Here is a 20,945-nt window from a genome sequence, read left to right as displayed (position 1 = left end):
GCTTTCATATTCTATATGGACCTGGGCTGTCCCGCACACGCACAGTAGGTAGAGCAGCGCTGCGACCTGTTGTAGGGGCCTTGGGAGGGCCCCTAAAGCCCACTGTGGTGCAGTGACTGCCACAGCTGCAGCGCATCTGGAAAAGGTCCGGGCAGTCCAGACCTGGCTCGTGGTATTGTGCGGCCTGCGGGGCACAGGCCCGAAGCGTCACTTCCGTACACGTGAACTCAAGAGGGACACTGTCCTGGGCTTCATTCGCCAATGCTTGTTTAATGGACTCGGCCCAGCAAGAAAATGAGCCTTTGTGTGTTTAGTCGGCAGCACTAGGAACACTTTTTAAAATGTATTTCCTTCCTCCTTTGTTTCTTTCCTTCATTCTTTGTTTCTTTCCTTCCTCCGTTGTTTCTTTCCTTCTTTCTTTGTTTCTTTCCTTCTTTCTTTGTTTCTTTCCTTCTTTTTCTTTCTTTCTTTCTTTGTTTCTTTCCTTCTTTCTTTCCTACTTTTCTTGTTTCCTTCCTTCTTTCTTTTCCTTTTTGTTCCTTCCTTTCCTTTTTTCTGTCTTTCATTTACTTTGATCTCTCTTTCTAGATCCTTGTATTCAGAAGTAACTCTGTGAGTAGGCGACAGTTGGCGACTGTGCCCAGTAGGTTCCACATAAGGTGTTCTGATTCTCCAGAAAGAGCTTCCAGCAGGTCAAAGATTCCGCGTAGCAGAAACTAAGCATTGTCAGTAGAGATTTTAGAAACTTCTCGGCACGACCATTCCTACATACGACAGAAGCCTGCGTGCCCAGGTACTAACCCGGGTGCATGTGCTTGTTCAGAGCAGGGGCTCTCTGCGTGAGGGGTGTAGGTCGTGTGACCTCGGGCACCTTCCCACCTCGGGAATTGTTGGAGGGAGGACCACCGGGAGGGTCAGGGGGCCCACTCCGGGGCACCTTCCTACCGCAAAGTTATAGCCGAGCGCCGCTGAGAAGCCTCCTAGGAGAGGTCTTTCTCCTATGATCGTACTAGGCCCAGTAACACCACCACACAGGACTCCGTATCAGTTGCTTATCTAGGTACTTTATCAATAGTAGCACATTCGAAATATTTACAGGGGGATCGAGAGATCCAGAAAGAGTCTCAATGTCTTTGTAGGGACAGGGTAGCGGGACAGTCTTAGTACCAGCCTGGTACGGGGAATGCTCTGCGCCAGACCTTGCGTTAGGCCGAAGGTGGCTCCGGGGATCGGAGCGGCAGGTGCTGGTCTCAAAGCAGCTCGGACGTGGAGAGCCGCGACGGTGTCTGCAGGGCTCGGGTGGTAGTTCCGCTTAGGTCGAGCCGCGACACAGTCAGCAGGGCTCCAGTGGTAGGTCCGCTTCGGTCGAGCCGCGACGAGGTCAGCCGGGCTCTGATGGCAAGTTCAACAAGGTCGGGCCGCGACAGCGTCAGCAGGGCCCCAAAGGTTTGTGAAGGTCTTTAAGCACGGTGGAGCCGCGACGTAGTCAGCAGGGCTCAGAGCGTGGTTTCAGGATGAGTCTTTCTCCGTAGGGTCAGCCGCGATCCGATCAGCAGGGCTCTTGACTCCGGGATACAACTGCTGTCCTGTTGCAGGGTCGCCTTAGATATAGGTCTGGATCCCTTTGATGTCCGGACCCTTGCGCCCGGGGGGGCGGAGAGGCCGGGTCGGGAGCGGCCAGATGCTCAGCAGGAGAGGCGCCAGGCCCAGGAGAGCTGTGGGGCGATCGCAACTAGGTGTGGGAGGACGGTTGGGGGTCCCATCGATACTGCCCTCCGCCGGGAGTGGGGAAGTGTTCACGTGGTACCCCCTGGCCAGTTGTTGGTGCCTTGATGTCGGGGCTTGCTGGGGCCGAGGCCGGGTTGAGCGGGGTCGCGTAGGCTGGTGCGCAGAGTCACGTACAATCCAAAATGGAGGAGCCCCGAGGTGCAGGGGACCTCGTGCGGCTTGGCGAGGGGGAACAGGACCACGCCACGAGGCCGGCTCCAACAAGCGTCCCCCCCAGCTGAAGGCAGGGAGAGTCACCCATCTCCTTGGGGGTTCTCCTCGCCGAGGCGGAAGAATCTGGATAGGCCGTCGGCATTGGCGTGGTCGTTGCCGGGCCGGTGCTCTACCGTGAAGTTCATCCCTTGCAGCGAGATGGACCATCGCAACAATTTGGGGTTCTTGCCCCGCATCTGCATTAGCCACCGCAGGGGCCGGTGGTCAGTCTGGACTCGGAAGTGGGTGCCGAAAAGGTAGGGCCTTTTGAGAGCCCATACCACGGCGAAGGCCTCCCGCTCGATGGTGCTCCACCTCTGTTCTCGGGGCAGCAGTCGGCGGCTGATGAAGGCCACAGGTCTGTCGAGGCCCTCGGTGTCCATCTGGGAGAGGACCGCCCCAACCCCGTACTCCGAGGCATCTGTCTGAACCACGAATTCCTTGCCGTAGTCAGGGGCCTGTAGTACAGGGGCAGCGCACATTGCCGCCTTGAGGGTTTCAAAAGCGGTCTGACAGCGGGGTGTCCAGTGCACCGTCTTAGGCTGCTTTTTGGAAGTGAGCTCCGTGAGGGGGCCCACAATACTGCCATAGTCTTTGATAAATCGCCGGTAGTAGCCTGTGAGGCCTAAGAAGGCCCGGACAGCTGTTTGGGTTGCGGGGGGCTCCCACGCCTGGATGGCATCGACCTTCAACTGGAGGGGCGCCACCTGGCCACTTCCCACCTGATGGCCCAGATAGGTCACTGATCCTTGACCGATCTGGCACTTGCTGGCCTTAATCGTGAGCCCGGCCCTTTGGAGAGCGGCCAGGACTTCTCTGAGGTGTCCTAGGTGCGCGGCCCAGTGGTTGCTGAAGACTGCAATGTCGTCTAAGTAGGCCGCGCTGAAGGCGTCTTGTTCACCAGTCTCTGGAAGGTCGCTGGGGCGTTCTTCATACCGAAGGGCATCACCCGAAAGTGGTAGTGCCCATCGGGGGTGGAGAAGGCGGATCGTTCCTGGGCGCCGGGGGTGAGCCTGATCTGCCAGTACCCAGCGGTGAGATCAAAAGTGCTTAGGTAGCGGGCGGCCCCTAAGCGGTCGATCAGCTCGTCTGCCCGCGGCAGGGGGTGGGCATCGGTCTTGGTGACTGAGTTTAGGCCCCTGTAGTCCACACAAAATCTGAGTTCCGGGGGGGTGCCGGGGGCGGCGGCCTTCGGCACCAAGACCACAGGGCTGGCCCACGGGCTGTCAGATGGCTCGATGACTCCGAGGGCGAGCATCTTGGAGACCTCCGTTTGTATGCAGGCTCGGACCCGGTCGGGCACTCTGTAGGCGCGGTGTCGCACAGGGGGGCTGTCCCCGGTATCCACGTCGTGGACGCACCAGGGGGTCACCCCGGGCGTGACAGAGAAGAGGGCAGCGAAGGGTTGCAGCAGCTGCCGGCAGTCATGGCGCTGTTCTGGGGTCAGGGTGGTGGAGAGTTTGACGCCCTCCATGGAGCCGTCTTGGTCCGAGGACCCCAGGGGGTCGGGTAGGGGCTCGGAGTCGCTTTCGCCCCCATCGTCGGTAGCCAGCAGCAGGCTTAGCTCGATTCGGGCAAAATGGGGCTTGAGCCGGTTGGCGTGTAGGACCCGGAGGGGGTTCCTTGGGGACTCCATGTCGACCAAGTAGGTGACGGGGCTCTTCTTCTCAACCACCTTGAAGGGCCCGGTCCATTTGTCCTGAAGGGCGCAGGGGTCCACGGGGGACATGACCCAGACTTGCTGGCCCGGCTCGAACTTGATGGTCGAGGCATTTTCGTCATACCAGCGTTTCATGTCTTCTTGGCTGGCTTCCAGGTTGGCTTTTGCCAGGGCCCGGAACTTCCGAGTCTGGTTCCGCAGGGTCAAGAGGTACCTGTAGACGTCGGGGGGGCATCTTGGACGCTCGCCTCCCAGCCCTCTTTGACCAGGCTGCGGGGCCCTCGGACGGGGTGCCCATACAACAGTTCGAAGGGGCTGAAGCCCAGGGATTTCTGTGGAACCTCTCGATAGGCGAACAGGAGGCATGGCAGCAGGACGTCCCATCTCCTCCTCAGGGGCTCTTCCAGGCCCTTGATCATTCCTTTCAAGGTTCTGTTGAACCGCTCGACCAGTCCGTTCCCCTGGGGGTGGTAAGGGGTGGTGAACTTGTAGGTGACCCCACACTGTTGCCAGAGGGATCTCATGTATTTCGAGATGAAGTTCGTACCCCTGTCGCTCACCACTTCTCGGGGGAACCCCACCCTGGAGAAGATGCCCATCAGGGCCCGGCCCACCACTGGAGCTGTCACAGTTCGGAGGGGGATGGCCTCTGGGTATCGGGTGGCGTGGTCGACCAGTACCAGGATGAAGCGGTGGCCCAGGGCGGTTCGGGGGTCGAGGGGCCCCACGATGTCGATCCCTACCCGTTCGAACGGGGTGCGGACGGCTGGAAATGGTTGGAGGGGGGCCTTGACTCGACCCCCAGTCTTCCCGCTGGCTTGGCAGGTCTGGCAGGACCGGCAGTGGTGGTCCACGTCTCTCCGCATTCGGGGCCAATAAAAATGGGTCACCAAGCGGCTGTAGGTCTTGTCTCGCCCGAGGTGTCCGGCGAGGGGCACGTCATGCGCCAGGTTCAGGAGGAAGTCTCGGAATCGGAGGGGAACCACCAACACACGGCCGGCTCCTAGTTCGGCGACTTTCTGTTCGCTATATAACAAGTCATTGTCCCAATAGATCCAGTGGGCTCCCGTGGGTTCCCCCGTGGCCTGGGCGGCCGCTTGCTGTCGGGCCCCCTCGAGGGACGGGCAGGCCTTCTGTTCTTGTTGGAACTGTTCGCGGGTGGGGCCCCCGTCGTGGCGCCACTGGGCCAGCTCGGGGATCTCGCTGAGGGAGGCGGCCTCGTCGGGGGAAAGTTCGGATGGCCCGGCCTCATCGTCAGGCTCCTCCGTGCCGGAGGAGGGTGGCAGTTCTGGACCCGCAGGCTCGACGGGGGCCGCTGCAGCGGCTGGTTGGGCGGTCATGGACCGGGTGGTGGCGCAGGCCCATTCGGGCAGCCCTAGCATCCCCAGATGCTCTCGGCGCTCCACCTGGGCCCAGGGGGAGCTCTCCAGGTCGTTCCCCAGGAGGCAGTCCACTGGAGTGTCGTCGCGGACAGTTACTTTCAGGGTGCCTGACACTCCTCCCCACTCGAAGGGGATCCGGTCCATCCGGCACATGCTTTCGGTGTTGTCCGCGGTCCGGACAGGGCATAGGACATGCGGCAGGATCTGTTCGGTGGTCACCAGGTGGCAGCGGACAGCGGTCACACTGGCCCCAGTGTCACGGAGGGCTTCGGCCCGTTGCCCATTGATGGTGACCCACTGCTGGTACTTCTGGGTGTTGCTCGGGATGGGGGCCCGGGGCACCATTTCTCGGGTGCCCAGGCATACGAGTGACATGGCAGCCGGTTCCCACTCGGGGGACCCGACGTCGCGGTTTTCCTCCTCTTCTTCTCCTTCCCCCAGGGCTGCGGCGGCTATTTGTCGGGGAGGGGGCCAGCGGTCCCGTTTCGTCAGTTCACGGGGCAGGCCGGGTCGCTCGCATAGTGGCCTGGCTGTTGGCAGCCGAAGCAGGTCACTGTTGGTCGGGGTCCAGGCCTGGCGATGGGGGTCCCCCTACGGACCAGGGTCGGGGACGTGTGGTTGGCGGCTTGGCCTCGTGGCGGGCTTGGGGGCGGCCCGGGCGGGAATTCTCGACTGCGGTGGGACCCTCCTCCTCCGCCCCGCTGGCGAGGAGGTCCCATGGTACTCCGTTGGTAGTCCCCCACGGGGTTCCGGGGGACCCGGGTGTTGACCCATCGGTCGGCTTCGGCGGCGAGCTTCCGGGGCTCGGTCAGTTTGCTGTCGAGGAGGTGTTGCCTTAGTTCGACAAAGCAGTTGTTGGCGAGGTGCTCCCAGACAATGAGGTCGAACAGTTCGTTGTACGAGGTGACCTTGCTCCCTCTTATCCACCCTTCAAAGGCTCTGCTGAAGAAGTCCACGTATTCGACCCATGTGGTACCGGGGAGCTTCTTGCAGTCCCCGGAAGCGCTGCCGGTACATCTCGGCTGATAGTCCGTAGCGGGTGAGTAGGGCCTCTTTCATGTGGTTGTACGAGGTCATCACCGCGTCGGGGAGTTGCAGCAGGGTATCCCGGCCCTCGCTGAGGAACCTCCCCCATAGGCCGGCACCCCAATCCTTCCAGGGTACCCGATGGGAGGTCATGGCTACCTCGTATGCTCGGAACCATTGCTGGATGTCGTCGTTTTTATAGTACTCCTTGACGACATCCTTGGGGATATGAACCTTTGGCTCGGTCAGTGGCAGAGCGTCCCGGGATCCGGGGGTGCTGGTCTCCCACGTTTTGGATTTCAGTTCGAGTTCCTTGAGGCCCCTCTCGTGCTCGAGGGTTAGCCGTTTCTCTTCTAGTTCTCGATGCCGTTTCTTTTCTTCGATTTCCTCCTGCAGCCGTAGTTGCTCCAAGGCCAACTTTTTCTCCGCCAGCAGGAGTTCACCGTCCAGCCGGAGTCGTGCGAGTTCCAATTCGTGTGTCCGGACCCTCTCCCGTTCTCGCATTTCTTCGTGGGATAGGCCGGCTTCCGGGATGCTTCGTCCTCCATCTGCCGGGGTCATGGTCGGCGGCAGGTTTTCGTCCCGGGCCGAGGTCCCTTCGCCTTGGGGTGGAGTGGCCTCGGATTCTACCCAGGCTTTCAGGGCTTTCTGCATTTCTTCCTTGGTGCCCAATCCTGTGGTTGGGATCCCTTTGTCCTTGCAGAATTGTTTCAATTCTTTGTGGGTGTATTCTTCCAACCTTTCTTGCTGGAAGGTTGCGGCCACGGTTGCTCATGGTTCTCTTTCTTTTTCCGTCTGGTTAGGCAGCGGGTGCGTTACTTGCCTGTACGATTGCGTCTGGCTCGGATCCCACCGCTGCCACCAAATGTTGGAGGGAGGACCACCGGGGAGTCAGGGGGCCCACTCCGGGGCACCTTCCTACCGCAAAGTTATAGCCGAGCGCCGCTGAGAAGCCTCCTAGGAGAGGTCTTTCTCCTATGATCGTACTAGGCCCAGTAACACCACCACACAGGACTCCGTATCAGTTGCTTATCTAGGTACTTTATCAATAGTAGCACATTCGAAATATTTACAGGGGGATCGAGAGATCCAGAAAGAGTCTCAATGTCTTTGTAGGGACAGGGTAGCGGGACAGTCTTAGTACCAGCCTGGTACGGGGAAGCTCTGCGCCAGACCTTGCGTTAGGCCGAAGGTGGCCCTGGGGATCGGAGCGGCAGGTGTGGTCTCAAAGCAGCTCGGACGTGGAGAGCCGCGACGGTGTCTGCAGGGCTCGGGTGGTAGTTCCGCTTGGGTCGAGCCGCGACACAGTCAGCAGGGCTCCGGTGGTAGGTCTGCTTCGGTCGAGCCGCGACGAGGTCAGCCGGGCTCTGATGGCAAGTTCAACAAGGTCGGGCCGCGACAGTGTCAGCAGGGCCCCAAAGGTTCGTGAAGGTCTTTAAGCACGGTGGAGCCGCGACGTAGTCAGCAGGGCTCAGAGCGTGGTTCCAGGATGAGTCTTTCTCCGTAGGGTCAGCCGCGATCCGATCAGCAGGGCTCTTGACTCCGGGATACAACTGCTGTCCTGTTGCAGGGTCGCCCTAGATATAGGTCTGGAGCCCTTTGATGTCCGGACCCTTGCGCCCGGGGGGGCAGAGAGGCCGGGTCGGGAGCGGCCAGATGCTCAGCAGGAGAGGCGCCAGGCCCAGGAGAGCTGTGGGGCGATCGCAACTAGGTGTGGGAGGGCGGTTGGGGGTCCCATCGATACTGCCCTCCGCCGGGAGTGGGGAAGTGTTCACGTGGTACCCCCTGGCCAGTTGTTGGTGCCTTGATGTCGGGGCTTGCTGGGGCCGAGACCGGGTTGAGCGGGGTCACGTACGCTGGTGCGCAGAGTCACGTACAATCCAAAATGGAGGAACCCCGAGGTGCAGGGGACCTCATGCGGCTTGGCGAGGGGGAACAGGACCACGCCACGAGGCCGGCTCCAACAGGAATGTTTAGTGAAAGGTTTTGCATAGGGTCAACGGCTCTTAGTAGATACTTCATAACGCTGTCTGGTGAATCTCTCAGGAGAGCTTCCCTGTCTGCAAACAGTGTGCAACAGAGTAAACGCCCTCCAGAGCGTGACACTGCTTTCAGTACTTACGTTTCTACTCATATCTCACGAGAGAGTCGCTGACTGTGAAGGGTGTGATACAGGCTAAAGGCTGTCCTTAGTAGGGCATTCGTGACGTAACAGGGCATATGTGGCTGGAGGAAGTTGCACAGATTAAACACGTAAGCCGTAGTGGGTGCCCATCCATGTGTGGCTGATTGTCAACATGTGGCCACCTCTACATGAAGTGTACGGTGCAGGTTCAGCGTTGCACAGAACAGAAGCCCGCTTCACCGGAGGGAGTTGTATCTGTGATGCAGCCGCGGCGGCTGCAGGTAAGAGCAGTGGGGCGGTGGGCCTGGGGGGGGGGGGGGAGGGGTTTGACGGACGATGACGAGGGAAAATTATTTATTTATTTTGTACCGACTTTCATACCTCTGATACCATACTTGTTTACAGAGTAATGTGTACGTAAGAAGCATAGATGATGTAATCAGGGATGTCATCAATGATGTCATTTGAGATGTCATAAGTGATGTCATAGAACATCATGACTAATGTAATATGTGAAGTCATAAGAAGTGCATTGCGGTGGTGCGAGTTATAGTTAGCTCTGCTGACTATAACTGGTGAATTTCTGTGTTTTTTAGTCCAAAACATTATGTTGGCACTGACTCGCCTGACTATAACGTTACTTTACCTTTTGTTTTTTTCTGCGAATTTCTAGATTTTTTTAAATATAAAGTAAAGCATCATAACAATTCCTAACTATGACGTAAAGTAATCTTTTGTTACCATGCGTAAAGCCAACCTCCTGCCACGCCTGACCTTTGCATGTGCATGGTGGATGGCTGGCCACGCCCAAGCCGCCTCTGACCATGCGCGGTGGGGGGTTGGCCACAGGGTCTGCTCTGCAGCTAGGCCTTCTGGCCAACCCCCCTCAGACAGCCGACCAGGGCTGCCCGTGTCCTTCAGCGGTGCACTGCAGGGGTGAGCTGCAGAGACTGGCCTACACACGACGCCCCCTAGCCAATAGTGGGACACGATCCCCCTCCCTGTTTGTGTTAAATTTGGCCCCAGGAGATGTGCTCCCAGGGGTCTGTAATGGCTTGAGGCAAGGAATCGCATGCCTCTCTGTACTTAATTAAGGAATGCGGCTCCAAGAGATAGGGTCCCTAGTGCCTACAAAGGGATCATGGGAAACCAGCCATTTCTTAATATTTTTATATTTTGGCCCTGAGTGGGGTTCCACTGGGTCCCCATGCAGGGCCTATGGGGGCAGGGTATCCCTGCCCTGTCCCCTTACATTATATATTTTTTAATTTCAGGACAGGGGACTAAGTCTCCGAGTCCTGTAATGGCTGCTAGTAACATTTTATTTCATGTTGCTGGCAGCCAATCAGAGTGCTCCTTCTACTGGAGTCTAACACCTGTGGGAGCAAACTGGCTCCCTCGGCCAATCAGAATGCTCTATTGTTTTTAACTGGGTTTGAGGGTCCCTCAGACGCAACCGTCCAGCTATATAAATATGTTTTTCTACTGAACGGATTTACACCAAATCACAAAAGTGCCATCTGCGGACGAGGATCTCACTTCCTGCCAAATTTGGTGTAAATCTGTTCAGCAGTTGTTGCAGTAGCGCCGCCTAAAGAGGTCTATGGGAAATGCACGGTGAAATGTGCTTTTGGGACCCCCCCCCACCACCCCTGTTTTTTACTCATCCCGCTTGATGGATCACCCCAAAACTTTACAGCAAGGAGCTGAGGTGAATTTGCTTTTTTTGGGAGAGTTTTGTGAAGACTTCAAACGGCGCCAAAGTTATTAGCAAACCAGAAAACACCTTGTCTATGGAAACGATAACCTAACTATAACTACCATCTAAATAAAATATGAAATATATGGTGCTGTGGGGATAATAACAAAACTGAGAGGAGATTCGAACAGCGATCTGTCAATCTGCTCTCTTTAAGAATGCAATTTGTTGCCAATGTAATAAGAAGGACTGACCGCAGCAACTTTCTAAAGTTAGCAGAAGCACCGATACGAACACAGTGTCAGATCAACAAAGCAACAGACTCGTAAGTAATGGAAAGCATATTTTGCATCTCTACTAAAGAAATGATCCATGTATCATAGCACATAGACTACACCAATTAAATTAAGGTATAAAGTGAGGTATAACTAAGTAAGGTATAGCTGTCAAGCCTCAGTGAGCCACAGTTCGGGTATCTTGAGGCTAGATGAGTTTAGGACCAGACTGTTTTTCATCTCTTCAATGGGGGCACCAAAGTTTAGGCGTTCATACCTTGGAGTCTGCCAGTATCAGTCAAAAACTTCTGGGATCCTGTGTGTTCTCAGCGCCCAATGGCTTCACCATTTTTCACTGGGAACTGAACTTAAAGTTTTGATCTCAACCATGACTGAAAAAAGGCCGACAGAGGGGGTGCTATCGTGATCATGCCCTCCAGTGTCTATAAAGGAGGTTCTCTACGTCAACTACAAGACACACAGTCTTACATACCAATAGTGGAAGATCCTTCTGTCCGCCCTACCATGCACATCACCAGCCGAAAGTCAAGGGTGGCTCTCTAAAACGAGGCAGACTTTCTGACGAATAGGAGCCTGAGAACCATCTATTTTAACACTCTTCAAACATGCACAAGGGGAGCTTACCCTCACCAAGGAGACCAATAGTGCCTGGCATAGGCTCTTCATTAGAACCACTGCCGAAGGTCTGTGAGCATTCCTTAAAATCGCTGGTCCAAAAGACACCATCCTTTGTCCAGGACACAAGGGACATACTGAAACTCATTACCCTGACCAACAATGAGGAATCATTGTTCGAACTATTGGTCACTCTTGTTGTTGGGGCCTTATACACCAATATTCCTCAGAATGCCACTCTTGAAGCTGTCGAAGACATTTGGGGTCCAGCAATCGGATCTCACCGACACCAATAAGTTTTAGCATGGAGTGTACTACACTGGCTCTCACAGAGAACTTTATTCAGTATGAACACAAACTTTTCCATCAAATCCTGAGGACGTCCATGGGCAGTACTTTTGTTCTGAGTATGGCCTGCCATTACATGTCAGACTTCGAAGGGAAACATATACTATGTCCTACCAATCCTTATCTTTGTGTCATGGCGTCGCTACATCGATGACACACATTTTCTGGAAGGGAGACAGAGATATGTGTACCATGTTCATTGTCTGGATCAATAAACTAAACCCCTATCTACACTTCACAGCCAATATTTTGGAAACAGAACTTCCATTTCTGGATTAATTGATCCCTCTGACTGAAGGAAAACTAGACACAAAAACCTTAAAAAAACAACAGACAGCCATAGCTTACTTGTCTATGGTAGCCATCACCCCAGGGCCCTACGGGAGGAGAACTTACCCTATGGACGGTTTGTGCAACTACGTTGCAATATCAGCAACGTGGGCAATTATATGGAACAAGAAAACAGCAGCAGGTCACCTGGCGAATCGTGAGAATTCCCCTAAATAAATAAAAACAGCAAAAAAAAGAGCTTGCAATAAGAATAGAGAGGCTTTATTAGAACCCCAAGAAAGACCCAAATCTGACGTACCAACTTGCGTCACAACTTTCACTCCAGAATCAAACTTTATACCAAAAGTCATTAAAAAACATAGGAACGGGGAGGAGCCTAGCGCGCAACCAAGATGGCCGCGTAGGTGCGAGGCTCCCGAGGACCTCCGCGACCTCCTATCACTATCCTGAACATATCCTGTCCCAGATGAGGGGACTGTGTTGATGCGCCCGAGCTGAGGTGGCGCCCGTTTTCCGCTTCCAAATCGGACCTCGGACACCGACTTTACCACCGATTGAGGTTTGCGGCCTTCTCCTAGCCGAACCCCGGATTTGCGTTGTGGGCCGATCCAGTGACGAAGTGAATAACAGCGGCGGGCAGGGCTTGGTGGCTCGCGGAACCCGCACTTTCACTTTCGCTTTCGTACCCTCCTTGCTGTCTATGCGAGGTTGGGTCACGGGGCTTTGTGTGTTGGTGTGGCCTCTCTGGGGGACCCCGCCTGCCCGCCGGCTGTGATCCGCCCCGCAGATCTGGGGTGGCACCCCCCCGGAGCCCGTGGACCGGCTTGCCTGCCCTTCACGACGTGGCTGGTGCGATCGGGAGACTGGGACCATGGCCACGAAACAAGATGGCGATCGGGCAAAGGTAAAATCGACCCGGCGTGGCGCAGCCCAACAGTCCAACAGCATGGATCGCTATACCCTCCAGAAGGGATCTCCTGAGGTGCCCCGCAAGTCCCCTGAGGGCCCTACTGATGCCCCCGATCTGCCCACGGATCTGACTCTGCGGGATGTCATGGGCGCCATCGCCGAGATGAAGGCCTCTGTGGGCCAGCGTTTTGACACACTGGCGCAGAAGATCGACTCGGTCCTCGTAGATGTTGGCCTGATAAGGGCCGATCTCTCCAAGACCAACGACCGAGTTGATTCTTTGGCCCACACCGCATCGGGCCTTACGACAGATGTGCCAGCCCTGCAAACGGAGGTGCGCCGGCTTGCTCGGGCGAGTGCGCTGATGGATCGTCGCCTGGAGGACTCCGAGAGTCGGGCCCGGCGTAACAACATCCGTATCATCGGGGTGCCTGAGGGACGTGAGGAAGCGGCGGCGGACCTTTTCGTGGAAGACCTGATCATCAACCATCTCCAGCCACGGGGGCTGAGTAAATTCTTTGCTGTGGAGAGAGCCCACAGGGTTCCCGGGGGAAGGCCTAAGGTCGGAGCCGCTCCGAGACCTCTCATCGCCCGGATTTTTAATTTTCGGGACAGAGACGCTATCCTGCAATCCTCCAGACTACAGGGACCGATTAGACTTGATAATATGGATATTAATTTTTATCCTGATTTCACCCCTGCGGTCCAGAAGCAGAGACTGAGCTTCCTTGGTGTCAAGCGCCGTCTTCGGGACCTAAACATCAAGTACGCCATGCTCTTCCCAGCTAAGCTGCGAGTGGAGGTGGAAGGTCGCACACACTTTTTTGATCGTCCCGAAGCGGCCGGGGACTGGCTGGATACTCTGTCTGGAGATCGGGATCGGGGTGGCGGGGGGGGAAGCGGCCGGGGGAGAGGGCTCGCTGGATCAAGACTGAGGGACTAATATTAGGACTCGCTCGGGACAAAAATGATGCCATTTTTGACTATACGTCGGATTGCTTAATTTCCCCTCCTATGGAGGTTGTGTGGGGTCTCTTGGGGGTTCTCCCTCCTCCTCTGGGGGTCTAGTTAGTTTAACTATCTATGGGGCGACAGGCACACTGCACATTGGGGGGGCTGTCTGGGCTCATGCAGGGGTGCAGGGAGGGGGGAGTTTTGTTGGGGTGGGTGGGCAGGGATGGGGCGTTGTTTGTTATTATCACAAGGCAACCCTTTTTTTGTGTAGGCTCTACTGTGCTCTCGGGGGGACGAATGATGGTCTTTGTGTATGATGGGGGGTAGGGAATTGACTTTGTTGTCTTGGAACGTTAATGGACTGGGGGACAGGATCAAACGAGGTGTGGTCCTACAGTATCTGAAGCGACTCTCGCCTGATGTGGTCTTCCTGCAGGAGACACACCTTATTGGCAATTCCTTCTGCGCCATGAATCGGCGTGGCTACCGCCTTGTGGCCCACTCGGGCTTCACGTCAGGCTCGAGGGGTGTGGGTATCATGGTAAAGAACTCGCTCCCGTTAGAAATTGATGAGGTGCTCCATGATGACAGGGGACGTTACACTGTCTTGGTGGGGAGAATGGAGGGCAAAGTGGTTGTCTTTGTGTCAGTGTACGTCCCACCGGGGTTGCAGTCGACCACCTTTGCAGATCTGGGGCGCCTCCTCCTTGGCCTTCCGGGGGGGCTTCTGGTGGTGGGGGGGGATTTCAACGCGGTGGTTTCTGGAACTGTGGATCGTCACCCCCCTAGGGACCTCCCCCGGGCACAGGCGTGGCTACCCGGCCTCTTGGATACACTGGGATTGGTGGACTGCTGGCGCTTAAAACATCCCACACAGTTGCAATACACTTTCCACTCGGGGGCCCATGGTAGTCTCTCACGGCTTGATTATGTCCTTGTCCCGGCGGCCCATGTCGGGAGGGTGGGGGAGGTGCGCCATTTGGCACGGGGTATCTCGGACCACTCCCCGCTATTGTTGCATGTTGATGTCTTTCCGAGGGCTGAGAGCAGGGTGGTCCCAATCAATTCCTGGTACCTGCGCGACCCCACCATTCGCGCTGACTTGATTAAATCCCTCCAGCGCTATTTTGAGGAGAACGTGGGGTCAGTGCCTTCAGCTATCTCCCTGTGGGAGGCCTTCAAAACAGTACTTAGAGGGGAGGCCCTATCCCTTATTTCCCACGCCCGGAGGCGTGAGCGGGAGGAGGTGACCCGGGTGGAGGCTGAAATAGCGGAGCTGGAGGGTAATCTAGAAGATGGGGTGACGGACGCTGCACTACATGTCCTCCAGCTCAAGCAGGCGGCTTATAGGGCCCTCGTTACGGAGGCGGCCAGGGGCCTTAGTAGAGAGCAACAGGGGCGGCTGTATGATGTGGGTGATAAGGCTGGTAAACTGATAGCATGGTTGGATAAAAAGGAAAGAGCAAATCGTGTGGTCCGCTGATTGAGAAAACGAATGGTGTGTGTGTAACTGAACCAGAAGAAATTGTCTCCTGCTTCGCGGAGTATTTCCACGAGGTGTATTCCCCGGTCTCTTCTTGCTCGGAAGAGGATTCCCGTGCCCTGCTCAGAGATATCGCACTGCCTTCCCTGTCCGGGGAGGACAGGGTGTCGCTGGACGCCGCTCCCACCTCCGACGAAATCGCCCTCGCCATACGCTCGGTTGCTTCTGGCAAGGCCATGGGCCCGAATGGTATCCCTATCGAGCTGTATAAGCTGCGACCGGATACATTGGCGCCTCACCTCCGCGCAATGTTCCTTGCGGCCCGCTCAGTGGGCTCCCTCCCGCTTGACCAGCGTCTGGCTACAATCGTGGTGATCCACAAGGAAGGGAGACCTCGGGATCGGGTTACTTCTTATCGGCCTATCTCACTACTGAATGCGGAGCCCAAAATTCTCGCTAAGGTACTCGCCAATCGGCTGGTCGGTGTGGTGGGAGATCTGGTTCATCAGGACCAGTCTGGCTTCATTCCCCATCGCAATACAGCCCTTAATCTGCGGCGTTTGCATGGGGTGCTTGCGCGCGTCCCATTCATACGGGAACCGGCCATTTTGGCGTCCTTAGACGCCACCATGGCGTTTGATACGCTTGAGTGGCAATACATCTGGGCGATGCTTGCTAAGTTCGGGTTTGGCCCAGGATTCATCAGTTGGGTCAAATTGCTGTATGCGGGCCCATTGGCACAGGTGGTCGTGAACGGAAGAGTATCGGCCCCGTTCGAGCTGGGCCGGGGCACGCGGCAGGGCTGTCCCCTGTCGCCGCTTCTTTTTGCGCTTGCCTTGGAGCCCCTGGCGGAGTGGCTGCGGTGGGAGCCTTCCATCCGTGGTCTCCGTTGGACCCCCGAGTATGAGGATCGCGTATCCCTATACGCTGATGACATCCTTCTGTACCTAGCCTCCCCACGCAAATCACTTATAGTCCTAGTTGATGTTTTACACTCGTTTGGTCGTAACTCCGGTCTCGTCATCAATTGGGCTAAATCGTGTGTGTATGTTCTCTCTGGGGAGGCTCCTATTCTCCCGCGGGGCTGTCCGATCCAGATCGCCCCGCAGGGATTTCGGTACCTGGGTGTCTTCATTACTCTGGACCCGGAGGCCCGGTATGAACGGAATCTGCTTCCCCCCCTCCAGCGTCTGCGGGTAGATGTCGCACGCTGGCGGCGCCTGCCGCTTTCGCCGCTCGGCCGGGCGGTATTGTTCAAGATGATGTCTCTGCCGCGTTTTCTGTACGCTTTGCAGAACACTATGGACTTGGTCCCGGCGCGCTACTTCCGTGAGGTGGAGAGTCTGCAACGCCGCCTGTTCTGGGACGGGAGGCCGCGCATTGCTCTGGCTAAGCTGACGCTCCCATGGTTTGACGGGGGGATCGCCCTCCCGGATATTAAACGGTACTATTGGGCCTCCCAGCTCGCTGCCATTAACCATGGCCTCTACGGGCCCGCCTTAAACCCGGCTTTTGAAATGGACAAGATGCTCCTGCCAGGTGGCGACTACAATCGAGCGCTCTACTCTAGCGCGCCCGACGCTCGTCTGACGGGCCCCACGCGTGTCATGGTGCAAGTCTGGCACGCGGCCAATGCAGCTATGGGGTGGAAGGACCGTTTGACCCGGGCAGCACCACTATACGCGTCTGAGCGGTTAGGTTCCCTGTGGACCTCTAAGGGCTTTGAGAAGTGGGACATAATAGGTATCAGTAAAGTGGGGGATCTTTGGACGAGGGGAGGATTTATAACGTTCGATATGCTGCAGACGGAATTTCAGTTGCAGGGCAGTGAATACTTCCGGTATTTGCAGGTCCGTCATGCGCTGGGTTCCGTCTTCACGGACGTTGCCTCCATCCCGGAATATTCCCCCCTGGAAGATAGAGTGCTGGATGGGCACGTCCCGGACAGCACGATCTCACTTATATACAAAAAGCTGATAAACGACCGCTCGGGCCTGTTGACTGCCCTTCGTGCGGCTTGGGTTGCCGACGGGCTGGAGTTGGACGACGAGGACTGGACCTCCGCGGTGGCCTCCCCGAAGGAGGTGGCCATACCGGCTCGCCTTCGCTTCGTCCAGCTCAAGATACGCCACCGGGTCTACATGACGGGGCCAAAGCTTCTGCGTATGGGCTATGCCGGAGATGGGTTATGTAAGCGTGGGTGTGGTGCTTTGGGGACCTTTATGCATATTTTGTGGGAGTGCCCGGAGGTAGAGGGGTTCTGGCGTGGTGTGCATGAGGTGCTGCGTCTGGTTACGCATGTGGCGCTGTTGCCTGAAGCGAGAAGATGCCTGTTGAATGTGTGGGAACCGACTGATTACTCAGCGCCGCAGACGTGGTGGGTGACTCTGGGATATATGGTAGCCAAGCGTGATATTGCTCAACTGTGGGGATCCCAGAGGCCCCCGACGGTCTCGGCCTGGAAAGAACACATGGACTGGTGCATGTTTCGCGAAAAAGTGGTGTATGTGGCAAGGGGTAAGCCTGGGACATGGGTGAAAGTATGGGGCCCCTGGAACGCCTACCGAGGGGGTATCTGCGCGCCACCGCTGCTGCCTGATCCCTCGCCAGCCCCATCCCCTTAGCCGACTCATTCCCCCGCTGCCGGGCATTGGGTTCCCCCAGTCCTCGCTTTGCTCTCTTCCCCCTCTTCACACTTCTGTGTATAGTTGGGATCCCCCCTCTTGGGGAGCACGTGCTGCTATTTTTGATTGTGGGTTGCCTTGTGGGTGTGGTTTTAATTTTTGTTGTTCTTAATTTAAAATGAAACCGCATAATGGGGCCTGGATGATGTGGTTTTCGACATTGTTATCTATTGAGAAATGCTCCTCCTGTGATACCACGTGTTCCATGAATATATGTCGTATGTTCCTACTATTGCTAGCGGCCGGCCGGAAGCTTGTGGGCCCATACTTGTATACTTTTAAGACCTGTAATAAACGGTTTCAAAAAAAAAAAAAAATAGGAACATCCTGCAGACTGGGAAACTCACACTCAGTCCCCCCCAGATTTGCATGAATATGAACAGCGAATCTGAGAGATATGCAGATCCGCACGAGGCCAAAAACGACCACAATCCCCTTACAAAGGCCACTTTGGTATTTGCCCCCGTGATGGGACACTGCCCGTGTAGCCAATGCAATGTATGTCCTTTGACGCAGACCCCTGAGGTCATCCAGCTCAAGGACTCCTTGACATGACGCAGAAAAGACACGCCATGGCATATGTTTGATCGCCTGCCCATCTCAGTTACATATAGAGATGACAGCAAGAACAGTAAAGGTGAGAACCACAGAGCACTTGAGTAACATAAGGTGCAGAGTCTAACACCAAAATGAGGGCACATTTCCCCACCGTCTGCCATTTCCCTGATGACGTAAAATGGACGGTCCTTGAGACAAACCCATTAATGAGACAGGAAACCCTATTTAGAAAAGACCAACATTGGATTGTCCACACAGGGATGGTTTGAACGATGACATCATGTGGGTAGAAGTGAACAGATAATCACGCTACCCAGAGAGGTCTCTCCGGACAGATGGCAATAATGTGCTGAAGGAAGACGGTCTCTGTCATTAAGGTTGCTTCCCTTAATTAACGATACCTTAGTAAAGCCACCATCCGTGCCACAATTGAAGAAAAGGGTACCTTCATAGTATCGCCATTGGCACCCCTCAGTCCCCCCTCCAACCAAAATACATTACCCACTAATAATCACACAACACAGACTGTTTGATTGGGTAAAAATTGCTGCAGGTTTATTACATACACCGTTATGTAATAGGTGGGTTATCTTACGGGCGATCCAAGGGCAGGCAACCAACTGGGCCGCCTGCTGAGCCGGGCAGCACTGGGGCGAACCCTGCCTTTGCTGCCGTCCAAGTGATTCTCTTACAGGATCACGTGACCGTTGGTAACTTCTACTCACGCCCCTTCCCGGGGCGGAGCGTCGCATAGCAAACCCCCGGTTGTTTAGGCCCACAACCGCCCAAAGGACTAGCGGGGCGCCGACACGGCATCTAGGACCCTCCCACAAGGCTCCGCGGATTTGGCTCAGCCACCCCATATGGTGCCGCGCAGAGGTACCCTTTGTACCGGCCTGCTTCCAAATCTCCCTGTAACTTCGCCACAGCTCTGGAGGTGGCCCCCGTCACCGCCAGGGCCCCCCACCACAGCTGTAGCCTACCTGCAACCTCTCATCTCTAACACCTCGCTCAGGTCTAAGAGAAATAGGTCCATGCCAACTGGTGACAAGTGCACCCCATCTTTGTCAAAGTACCCCTTCACATTCTCTTTGATCATCTCATGTCTTCTGAAACCTAGGCCCCTCTGGTCAGCAAACTTGCACATTGCTCCATTGAGACACCTCCGGGAATGCTGCCCTGCCTCAACTGATTTGGCCCCTCGCCACGTTCTGCGTGGAGTCAACTCTGACCGGAGGACATCGCACTGCCCTACGCGCTTTCAGATCTTGCCTAGGTCCCTTTTCATGGCCTGCAGAAGAAGCCTTCTGCCCAGAGCAATGAGGTCATTCCCACCCAGGCGAATCACTAAGATTTTGGGGGGGCCCCCTGTGCAACCAGTCTCTGCTCCAGCTTGTTCCGGAGCCCGCTCCATCTCATGCCAGGGAAAGTTCGGGCTGGACTGTTCCCATGAGGCACAGGGTCAGACTGATTTGCATATGGCCATGTCTGAACTGGGGTGGCAGAGTGGGCTAAAGAACGGTGGTGGATTAAACCCAGATCAGTTAACTGGGGGTGAGTGCTTGCAATGTTCAACACTCCGTCCATCATTTCCTTTGGTTTTTGCTTTGTTCGCCATAAGTTGGCAGGGTATGCTCAGACGTGAGTCCCTTGCTCACTTTGCCACTGGATTCAAGCAAGCCTGGCTGAAGACGGCTGAAATGCCAGAAATCGGTCCTAGGAAGCTTGTTTCCGGTCCAGGGAAGACATGGCTTGGCAGTTCGGGCTGGACTGTTCCCATGAGGCACAGGGTCAGACTGATTTGCATATGGCCATGTCTGAACTGGGGTGGCAGAGTGGGCTAAAGAACGGTGATGGATTAAGCCAAGATCAGTTGACTGGGGGTGAATGCTTGCAATGTTCAACACTCCGTCCATCATTTCCTTTGGTTTTTGCTTTGTTCGCCATAAGTTGGCAGGGTATGCTCAGACTTGAGTCCCTTGCTCACTTTGCCACTGGATTCAAGCAAGCCTGGCTGAAGACGGCTGAAATGCCAGAAACCGGTCCTAGGAAGCTTGTTTCCGGTCCAGGGAAGACATGGCTTGGCAGTTCGGGCTGGACTGTTCCCATGAGGCACAGGGTCAGACTGATTTGCATATGGCCATGTCTGAACTGGCGTGGCAGAGTGGGCTAAAGAACGGTGATGGATTAAACCCAGATCAGTTGACTGGGCGGTGAGTGCTTGCAATGTTCAACACTCCGTCCATCATTTCCTTTGGTTTTTGCTTTGTTCGCCATAAGTTGGCAGGGTATGCTCAGACGTGAGTCCCTTGCTCACTTTGCCACTGGATGCAAGCCTGGCTGAAGACGACTGAAATGCCAGAAACCGGTCCTAGGAAGCTTGTTTCCGGTCCAGGGAAGACATGGCTTGGCAGTTTGGGCTGGACTGTTCCCATGAGGCACAGGGTCAGACTGATTTGCATATGGCCATGTCTGAACTGGGGTGGCAGAGTGGGCTAAAGAACGGTGATGGATCAAACCCAGATCAGTTGACTGGGGGTGAGTGCTTGCAATGTTCAACACTCCGTCCATCATTTCCTTTGGTTTTTGCTTTGAAACCCATCCACTCAAACTGTGTCTGTGGGAAGCGCCTCATCCAATTCCGGTGCGACACCCATTGTGCCACCCTGGAGATAAATGAATGCCCGATCACCCACACCAGTAGCCCTAGTAAAACAAGAAACACGGTTTAGACTCCTGATCATTTAATAACTTTGTAAAATACACACACAATAAATCAATAACCACTACAACTCACTGCACACAAAGAATTGGAAAGATACCTCATGGGCGAACGTATCGTTTATAGCAGTCTGACTCCCACCGCCACACCTTCTTCACACTCCCGGGCTCCAAGCCTGCCATAAAAGCAGCCATGGCAGCCCCAATCCTGAAT

Source organism: Triturus cristatus, chromosome 3_1 (assembly GCF_964204655.1).
Source record: "Triturus cristatus chromosome 3_1, aTriCri1.1, whole genome shotgun sequence".
NCBI classification, from domain to species: domain Eukaryota; kingdom Metazoa; phylum Chordata; class Amphibia; order Caudata; family Salamandridae; genus Triturus; species Triturus cristatus.
The sequence above is the reverse complement of the archived record's forward strand: the minus strand, read 5'-3'. Positions refer to the sequence as shown.